This window comes from Asterias rubens, chromosome 2 (assembly GCF_902459465.1).
Source record: "Asterias rubens chromosome 2, eAstRub1.3, whole genome shotgun sequence".
NCBI lineage: Eukaryota > Metazoa > Echinodermata > Asteroidea > Forcipulatida > Asteriidae > Asterias > Asterias rubens.
The window spans coordinates 9,739,331-9,750,432 of NC_047063.1; the positions used below are offsets into that span (position 1 = coordinate 9,739,331).

Below are 11,102 nucleotides of genomic sequence, written 5' to 3' on the forward strand. Positions count from 1 at the left end.
TCTTTTCCCAACAACATTCACAAGTGAGTTGAGCAGATTTGAACTGCTATGAATTATTTTTTGACTGCAACAATTGCTTCGCATTTGCAGGAAGTATGAACCAGGCTCCACTCATCTAAAAAGAACATCTTACTTTTGTTCTCTGATGATCCACAGATGAGCTGCTCGGATGTCTTGATGATACTGATGTTTGCCCAAGGCAGTTGATCTCCAGGAACTACTGGCCCTGAAAGGTCAAGTTAACGGATATAATTATTAAGTTGTAAGTCAATATTTTGTCATCAAAACTCTTGCATGGGTAATTTAGACCACCTCTTTATATAATAATAACAATTATGGTGGCTTCTTATAGCGCTCAGGTCTGTCACGCAGTGACGCTTCAACATTATTATTACCCCCGTTTACTGGGCCTTAAATCATTCCTTAAACCATCTCAGCTCCCTGGGGGGAGTATACAGTCTGTGCCCCCAAATATGTAAGCTAATCAATCACAAGAAACAACTTTGCCCTCACAGGTAATCATTTATCCATGTGTGGAGCGAAGATACCTAGATATTTCTTTGTGTATCTTGCACGGGTATGCCCCTGTGGTGATACACTTTTCACCCATTAAAAAGAGGGACAGAAAGTAGCAGAAATAATGCACCCCTTATCCCCCTTTTGCCATATCCCCAGTTCCAGGACTTTTGTTGTCTGTTTGTTATACAAACGTGGCAGACAAGACAGGCTGCACTATAGTTTCTCATTGTATTTGGATAGTTGGCTATTGGAAACTAAAGCATTCTGGGATTTCTACGCTATACCCTGGCAGATTATTTATCTGCTGTGGCTAACAGCCGAGGTTCTGCGATTCATGGTCGGTGCCTTATGCATATTTTCTCACAAGACAACAAGAAATCCAAGTGTTAGACTGTTTTGCTAACTTTCCTTTTGTCAAGTCGAGGTTTTATTGGTCAATTATAATTTCAAAGGCAATCCCTCAGATAGTTTGGGTGGAATACTGACCTAAAGAGGTTTTGATTGGGAGGGGGAATGCAACAGACACCCCCCCAACCCAGATTTAATCAGAAGTATTGTTTATTAAGACTACCAGCACCATGCAGCCACTATTATAAATAAATTTAAAAAAGGGTACTAGGTCTAGCAGTTTAATATTTGCCTAAAATTGAAAAATTCGAGAGCTTTTCACCAGTTTTATCAAACTTGTGCCATCAATTATTTGAGACTTAAAAATGCATGGCAATGGAAGGTGATCAGCCTTTTTAGCTAGATGAATTTAATCTGGGTGCTAGTTCTATTTAATGTGGAGCTCCATTTACCAACACATCCTTCAAAAGCCAACAAAAACAATCGTTCAGAATTATGTATTACCTTTTAAGTTATAGGCCTTTACCATATTCAGATCATTATGAGCTTGTTACTGGTGATCTTTCGACATCTTCATAATGGTGGCTGACAAACACTACAAAAAAAAACATTTTAAAGGACAAAATAAGTTTGCATATAAAAATTTAAAAAATAATATAAAAATTACAAGGGGTATTGTCGGCAGTTTTATCGAATTTGGGCCTAGAGTTTAAATAATAACAAGAGGCAAGTCCAGCAGTTTAAGCAGATCTAGACCTCACATTAAAAAATAACTAGGGGTAAGTCCAGCATTTTTATCGAATTTAGGCCTTAAAATTGAAAAAATCACAAGGGGCAAATCCAGCAGTGCTTAAAAGCACAGTTGGACCTAAAATTAAAATAATCACAATATGTAAGTCGAGCAGCTTTTTCAAATGTTGGCATTCAAATTGAAAAAGTCACAAGGAGTAAGGTCTAGCAGTTTTAGCGAATTTTAGCCTAGAATTGACAAATCGGAGGGCTTAGTCAGTTTTATCAAACTTATGCCACTAATTATTTGAGGCTTGACATTGGACGTTGATTAGCCTTTTTAGCTAGATGAATATAATCTGGATGCTAGTTCTATTGGATGTGAAGCTTCATTTACCAACTCATCCTTGAAAGCCAACAAAAACAATTGTTAAGAATTATTTATTTACCTTCTTAGGTATAGGCCTACATCATATTCAGATTCATATGAGCTTGTAACTGGTGATCTCTTGAAGTCTTCATGACACTACAAAGAAAAACATTTAAAAGAAAAAAATAAGTTTGCATCTAAAATTTTAAAATAGCAAGGGGTATAAAATCCAGCAGGTTTACTGAATTTTAGCCTCAAATTGAACAATCGCAAGTGGCGAGTCCAGCAGTTTTATCAAATTTGGCCTACAGTTTAAAAAACACAAGGGGTAAGACTAGCAGTTTTAGCAAATTGGAGCCCAAAACTAAAATTCACAGGGGGAAGGTCCAGCAAATTTATCAAATTTATGTCTAAAACTTAACAAAATGGCAAAGGGTCACAAGAGCAGTTTTATCAAACTTGTGCCATTGACTATTTGAGGCTTAATAGAACACAATGCCTTGGATTTCTACGCTATACCCTGGCAGCTTATTTATCTGCTGTGGCTAACAGCCGAGGTTCTGCGATTCATGGTCGGTGCCTTATGCATATTTTCTCACAAGACAACAAGAAATCCAAGTGTTAGACTGTTTTGCTAACTTTCCTTTTGTCAAGTCAAGGTTTCATTGGTCAGTTATAATTTCAAAGGCAATACCTCAAATGTGCAAGATAATTTGGGTGGAAAACTGACCTAAAGAGGTTTTGATTGGGAGGGGGAATGCAACAGACACCCCCCAACCCAGATTTAATCAGAAGTATTGTTTATTAAGACTACCAGCACCATGCAGCCACTATTATAAATAAATTTAAAAAAGGGTACTAGGTCTAGCAGTTTAATATTTGCCTAAAATTGACAAATTCGAGAGCTTTCCACCAGTTTTATCAAACTTGTGCCATCAATTATTTGAGACTTAAAAATGCATGGCAATGGAAGGTGATCAGCCTATTTTTAGCTAGATGAATTTAATCTTGGTGCTAGTTCTATTTAATGTGGAGCTCCATTTACCAACACATCCTTCAAAAGTCAACAAAAACAATCGTTCAGAATTATGTATTACCTTTTAAGTTATAGGCCTTTACCATATTCAGATCATTATGAGCTTGTTACTGGTGATCTTTCGACATCTTCATAATGGTGGCTGACAAACACTACAAAAAAAACATTTTAAAGTAAGTTTGCATATAAATAAAAAATAATTCTACGCTATAGCCCTGGCAGCTTATTTATCTGCTGTGGCTAACAGCCGAGTTCTGCGATTCATGGTCGGTGCCTTATGCATATTTTCTCACAAGACAACAAGAATCCAAGTGTTAGACTGTTTTGCTAACTTTCCTTTTGTCAAGTCAAGGTTTTATTGGTCAATATTATAATTTCAAAGGCAATCCCTCAAATGTGCAAGATAATTTGGGTGGAATACTGACCTAAAGAGGTTTTGATTGGGAGGGGGAATGCAACAGACGCCCCCCCCCAACCCAGATTTAATCAGAAGTATTGTTTATTAAGACTACCAGCACCATGCAGCCACTATTATAAATAAATTTAAAACAGGGTACTAGGTCTAGCAGTTTAATATTTGCCTAAAATTGACAAATTCGAGAGCTTTTCACCAGTTTTATCAAACTTGTGCCATCAATTATTTGAGACTTAAAAATGCATGGCAATGGAAGGTGATCAGCCTTTTTTTAGCTAGATGAATTTAATCTGGGTGCTAGTTCTATTTAATGTGGAGCTCCATTTACCAACACATCCTTCAAAAGCCAACAAAAACAATCGTTCAGAATTATGTATTACCTTTTAAGTTATAGGCCTTTACCATATTCAGATCATTATGAGCTTGTTACTGGTGATCTTTCGACATCTTCATAATGGTGGCTGACAAACACTACAAAAAAAATGTTAAAAAATAATATAAAAATTACAAGGGGTAAGTTCGGCAGTTTTATCGAATTTGTATGACACGACATGTACAGTCAAATGGATAGCCTGCAGTGAATTTCTAGACATGTTCCAAGTTGTTAGGCTTTCATCGTCTTCGCAGGCAGCAGCCAACTCTGCCAAAGAAACAACCAGCATCGCAACAGAGACAGAATTAAGATAGTACATGACATTATCAGACATATTTTTTAACACAAGATTGATAAGTTTTTGAAAGACAGTCAATAAAACAGTGCCAAGTCGTACATTGTGAAAATTAAGAAAAGGCATAGGGTTTTCTGCTAAAGGGACATGTTTCCTTTGATAGGGCAAGTTGGTCTGTAAAAAGCGTTTGAAACCATTTGTTATGGAATGCATGGTTAGAAAGATGTTTCAAAAGTAGAATAAAATGATCCACACATATATGCCTCGAAGTTGTACGGTTTCCCCAAACATCGTGATCCACAAAATGAACAACTTGCTCGCAGCGTAAAGTGTTTTAAAAGAATGGAACAAACGTTTTTTATTTTTGATAAATGAAACAAAATAAGCTTTGGAACAATTTAAAACTGAAAAAAAAAATCAGTTGCAAATGTCTGAGGACTGGATAAGATTAAAAACAACAGAGTATTATGACCTCAGTGCATGCGACAAGTTTTGTTTGAATTTAGACAAAATAAAGTTCAAATTGAGTAGATATGGGATAAAACTTAAAGACTTACCCAATGTAGATAATAGTTGCAGTCACATGAATGATCTATACTAGTTGTACTGAAGCAGTGAGTATGAAGTGAAGCATCGAGTTCCTAGATAGCACAACCTTTACAGTCACATGGATAGCCTGCAATGAGTTTCTAGACATGTTCCAAGTTGTTAGACTTTCATCATCTGTACAGGCAGCAGCCAACTCTGTCAAAGAAACAACCAGCATGGCAAGAATTATTCAGTCATGAAGCTGATATTTTGATTATCTAAACAAAATCATAATTGTTTGCTTAATAAAAACTCACTAATGATGGTAATTTACCTTTTTCTTAGTATTTGTATTGTATGTGGGCATAACGTTTTTATTATAGGTTGTTTTATTTTAGGTAAATAATAATGACTGAATAATAACACTAACATTACAACTTAAAAACTTCATTAACGAAAGAGTGCCATTAATTTTATATTCTCAGTTATCCTTAAAGTTTATTACATTACCCCAAAGATGCAAACGCTGAATTCCGAAAAAGAAGCAAGCAGCGATCGCGATGTTGCAAATAAACTCTATCGGTCGGAACGACGTGTAGGAACAAATCATCACAGTGAATGTTTGCCACTGCATTTGAAGCCTTAGAAAGATGCGGAACCAATTTCTACAAATAAGCTGTAGAATGTATGGGGTATAAGGTGCCTTGCTACCCGTGACGTCACGCGTGTGAACATGGTACAAACAATGAGTTAAAGGGCTTTGTATTTTTTGGAAGGACAAAAAACACAATGTCTGCAGATTTACATTAAACTTACACAGTCTGAAGATAATGATAGTAGAAAGCTTCCCTGAAAATATTACTTGCTCAGGTGCTGTAGTTTTTATGAAATGAGTAAAACAATGTCATGAAAATAAATTTCGTCTCAGATGGTCTCAGTGATCATGATACGAAAATTATTTTAGAATGTAAAAACGTATTTTCATGGCATTGTTTTACTCATTTCTCAAAAAATACATTACCTCAGCGACTAATATTTTAAGGTATGCTTTCTACTATCATTATCTTCAACGGTGTAAATTTAATGTAAATCTGTGGACATTGTGTTTTGTGTTACAAAAAGTACCCAAATCCTTTAACAACTAACAACAGAAAAGTTATTAATACATTAAAAGGTTGCAATCTGTTTGTTTTCAAAATGTGCTAGAGTCAATACCCAGACGTCACACAACATTGGCTTTACAAAACAATTTATCAGTTAATTTGGAACTTCAGGTTTGGAAATTCTGAGGAACATTTTGCGCAGCATTAGCCCAGAGACAATTAACAGAAAAAGCACAGCATCCATTTTAAGACAATTTTAAGGTTAAAAAACATCCTCAGCAAGTTTTGATAGATTGGGCAACATATTTTAGTAAAAAGTACAAGGGTTGTCAAGATTGCATTTTGAGAGTTGGGCTGGCAATTTGAAAAAAAATCATAAAATATTGGCAAATCTTTTGGGGATGGCACAACAACACTCCTGGGGGGAAAATATGACAACATCCAGCTGTGAACAATTAGAGAGCTGAAATATCGGTACATTGGCAACATTTAGAGAAATATACATCATGAGCCTCGAGTAACAAAGATAGCACAACATGGGTTACAATTTGAACATGAACAAGATTTAGATTGGCATGTCTGGTCAGTGAGAGGATACAGAAATGAGCAAACAATCAACAATGGAAAAGTTTCCGTATGGCGCCACCACTTTTTCATTCGATATGAAATAATATAGTATCTTATTTACCTCAATGGGATATCCCTTTCTGTAAAAATGAGTGAAAAAGTGGTGGCGCCATACGGAAAGTTATCCGATTGGGCAATATATTTTGGTGAATATCACATGGTGTAAAGATTGCATCTTGAGAGTTGGGCTGGCACTTGGACAGGATTCACATGACCAAAATTATCAGCAAAAGGCCAAAGGAAAAAAAATGCAATCTGGGCCCAATTTCATAGAGCTGTTAAGCACCAAAACTTGCTTAGCATAAAATTTTCGACTTGATAAAGACAGGTATACCAACCAAATGTCCACGTCAGAAAAAAGAAATTTCATGCTAATCAAATTTTCATGCTTAGCACCTCTATCAAATTGAGCCCTGTTTGTTTTTAAAATGTGCTAGTGGTAATCCCCAGACGTCACAAAATTGGCTTCACGGAACAATTATCGGTTAATTTAAATTAAAATTATAAAAAAAAAAAAAATTAAAAAAAAAATTAAAAAAAATTAAAAAATCACGTTTGCAAACTCCGAGGAACTATACGACTTGTGCAGCATCAGCCCAGAGACATTAAGAGAGAAAAGCACAACATCATCTTTAAGACAATTTCAGAGTTAAAAAACATTCACTCAGCAATTTTTGATAGATTTGGGCAACATGTTTTGGTGAAATGAACAAGGGTGTACAAATTGGCTTTTGAGAGTTGGGCTGGCACTTGGATATACATGTAGTTTGATAATGGACAAACAAAATCATAAAACGATGGCAGGTCTTTTGGGGATGGTACAGCAAGCGTGGGGAAAATAAATATTACAATAACCACTTGTGAACAATTTTAGAGCTGAAATATCGGTAGATTGGCAACATTTGGAGAAATAGACAGAGCCTCGAGAAACATCAACCATATCGAATAGCTTGACCATTGAGTATAATAATTTTCAGGTGTGTACGCAATGACAGGATAGGAATATGGGGGGGGGAGAAAAATCTGTTCAACAGCAAGAGTCTTTAATTTCACCGGGTGGTTATTGGTGGCTCTGGATGGGTTGGTCCACGGTCCATGCACGGTGTATGTGAGGGTGCACACCCGGTACTTTTGCGAACATTTGCAATGCTGTTTTTTTTTTTTTTTTTGATAACGGCTTTAACGTCTCTAAATGCAACTCGGAAACATAGATTTCAATTAAACAATGATATGCTCTGTTCAAAAATGCTCGTCCCGATTTGTGGGTATGGTCACACTGTACATAACTTACGGTTTTTATGTTGGGGTTTTGTATGCAGCAACACTGGCACTGAAGAACACACTTAAAAAATAACATCGCCTCCTCGAGAAACCTCCTCAAGAAACATGCTATTAGCATCATAAACAGTTGCCAGATGACGATGTTACAGAAGCACGATGTTTCACGATGCAAATACTTGGTATTTTAAAACCCAAATCACACCGAACTCGCTCAGAATATTTGTCTCGGTGCAACCATGTGCAATACGTAGCCTGGGTTTCACGCTGCCCGCTTTCTCCGTCGCCGAGCTAGCCGCGGTTCTGGCCCTATTTCTGGACCGAAAATTAGGGAAAATAGAATCCATGCAGTTAAAGGCGGTTGAATTCTGGCCCCACTGCACGGTACATAACAGTACTTGATACCGTGGGGTCGAAGCAGGAATTTTCAAGTTTGTTTAACCTCGTACAAACGAAGCCGCACTTCGGCCTCGTTGTACGGTGCTTGCGTGTTAAGAGCCTTAGACAAGGCTAGGGGATGGCTGAACATCATGGTGCCGGTCGAATGGCCATGCAGCATGCAGCATGCAGCGTGACTAGCTCTATGGTAGCATGTAGCATAGGACTCTTCCTCTGGCAATGGGCTGTGCCGTGGTGTGTACCACAGCATATACAAACAGCACACATGTTAGATGAAGAGTACTACTATACATAGGGCTACATGCGAACGTGTTTTGTGTGTGTCATAAGGGACTGCACTGTGGGTATGCTGCCGTATGGTGAATGGGTGAACCATAGAGTACTCTATGGGTGAACCATGGAGGTAGAGTTCTGAGCCATTATGCTTTAACTCCACGCAGGCAGTAACACACTGTCTGGCATTTAAACATTTTCATTCAATACGCCTAGCATTTCGACATTTTCATTAATCCTACGGTATGCTCGACGATTGTCTAGAGAGTAAAATTAATACAAAAGGCTCAACATAAATCACTTTTGCTATATGAGGGGTGCTAATAGACTGTGTTGAATATGACGTCACGCTGCTCAAATATCTGACCTACAAAAACGAATACAAAAAAGCCTGCCATAAATTCACCATATTGCAGATTTTATTTTGAAGGAAGCTTAATCGGTCCACTAATTAATACCTAATGAGTAATTAACTGCTTGAAACACGTCATGTATGTTAACCATATATAGAACTTGTACGGTAATTTTAATATTAAGTAGGATTTGAAACTTTGCATGTTGGAAGTAAGATATAGAAAAGTTTGCGGTAACACCATGTAATAACAATCTCTCAATGAGTTGGGGTGGTTCTGAAAAGAACCGTTGGATTAACTCGACGTTTCGATCAGTATGCTCTGATCGTCTTCTCCAGAAGGTATGGTATGTTAACCATATATAGAACTTGTACGGTAATTTTAATATTAAGTAGGATTTGAAACTTTGCATGGTGGAAGTAAGATATAGAAAAGTTTGCGGTAACACCATGTAATAACAATCTCTCAATGAGTTGGGGTGGTTCTGAAAAGAACCGTTGGATTAACTCGACGTTTCGATCAGTATGCTCTGATCGTCTTCTGGAGAAGACGATCAGAGCATACTGATCGAAACGTCGAGTTAATCCAACGGTTCTTTTCAGAACCATCCCAACTCATTGAGAGATTGTTATTACATGGTGTTACCGCAAACTTTTCTATAAATTTTAATATTAAGATGTGTAATAACCGTACAGTACTTCATATTGCATAAAAGATGTAGTTTTTGTTTCATAATAACTTAAGTTTGGACCTGACACCCTTCATGAAGAGTCTATCATAAGAACCCTATGAACATTGAAAAAAACTATTACAAAAAGGCATACCATAAAGTCACTTTGGTTATGAGGGGTGCCAATTGGCAAACTTCACTAAGAGTCTACACTCATGTGTGCAGAGAGTAAAATTATTACAAAGAGGCATACCATAAAGTCACTTTGGTGACAAGGGGCATTGAGGCAATGACCAGGGTATGAGGCAATGACCAGGGGCATGGAACAATAACCAAGGGCATTTAGACAATGCCCAGGGCCCAATTTCATGGCTCTGCTTTACCGCAAGCACAGAATCGGCGCTTACGGATGCAGGGAATTTTGTGCTTACGGCAAGCGTATTTCAGCAGCAAATTTTGGCTTCTGCTCGTTACAAGGCATTCTACGCTTACAAGGCTAGCGCAGAAATTTGGCGCTTGGACGTAAGCGGAGAACCGTGATCGTAAACGCAGATTTTGGCGGTAAGTAGAGCCATGACATTGGGCCCAGGGTTTGAGGGCAATGACCAGGGGCATGGAGACAATGACTCGAGGCATGGCGGCAATGACCAGGGGCATGGAGGCAGAGATTAGAGGTATGGAGGCAAAGAGCAGGGGCATGGAGGCAATGACCAGGGGTATGGGCCATTTACCAGGGGCATGGGCCATTTACCAGGGGCATGAAGACAATGACTCGAGGCAAGGAGGCAATGACCGGGGGCATGGAGGCAATGACCAGGGGCATAGAGTCAATGACCAGGGGCATGGAGAAAATGACCATGGGCATGGAGGCGGAGACTAGGGGTATGGAGGCAATGACCAGGGGTTTGGAAGCATTGACCAGGGGCATGGAGGCAGAGACTAGGGGTATGGAGGAAATGACCAGGGGCATGGAGGCAGAGACTAGGGGTATGGAGGCAAAGAGCAGTGTATATGAAGGCAATGACCAGGGGTATGGGCCATTTACCAGGGGCATGGAGGCAATGACCGGGGGCATGGAGGCAATGACCAGGGGCATAGAGGCAAAGAGCAGTGTATATGAAGGCAGTGACCAGGGGTATGGAGGCAATGACCAGGGGCATGGAGGCAATGACCAGGGGTATGGAGGCAATGACCAGGGGCATGCAGGCAATGACCAGGGGCATGGAGGCAATGACCAGGGGCATGGAGGCAATGACCAGGAGCATGGAGGCAATGACATGGGGCATTGGAGGCAATGCCCAGGGGTATGGAGGTAATGACCAGGGGCATGGAGGCAATGACCAGGAGCATGGAGGCAATGACCAGGGGCAGGGAAGCAATGCCCAGGGGTATGGAGGCAATGACCAGGGGTATGGAGGCAATGACCAGGAGCATGGAGGCAATGACATGGGCATGGAGGCAATGACCAGGGGCATGGAGGCAATGACCAGGAGCATGGAGGCAATGACCAGGGCCATGATTGCAATGACCAGGGGCAATGAGGCAGGCACTGACCAGCGGCATGGAGGCAATGATCAGGGTATTGAGGCAATGACCAGGGGCATAGAGGCAATGACCAGGGGCATGGAGGCAATATAAGCAGGGTTTGAAGGCAATGCCCAGGAAACCAATTACAGGCTATAGGGATAGATGCAATGACTGTGGGCATGGATGCATTTACCGGCAGGGGCATTGCGCAATGACTAGGGGCATTTCACAATGACCAGGGCGCAATCCCAGGGGCATT

General features: G+C 39.5%; 1 long non-coding RNA gene across 1 annotated transcript; it reads right to left on the reverse strand.

Moving 5' to 3' along the window:
* Positions 1-458: 458 nt before the first annotated feature.
* Positions 459-3,166, reverse strand: LOC117302753. Its single transcript, XR_004520452.1, has 3 exons — positions 3,064-3,166; positions 2,046-2,122; positions 459-1,462 (listed from the first exon to the last, which is right to left on the reverse strand). It is a non-coding gene; the product is annotated as an uncharacterized LOC117302753 (long non-coding RNA).
* Between the last annotated feature and the right edge of the window lie 7,936 nt (positions 3,167-11,102).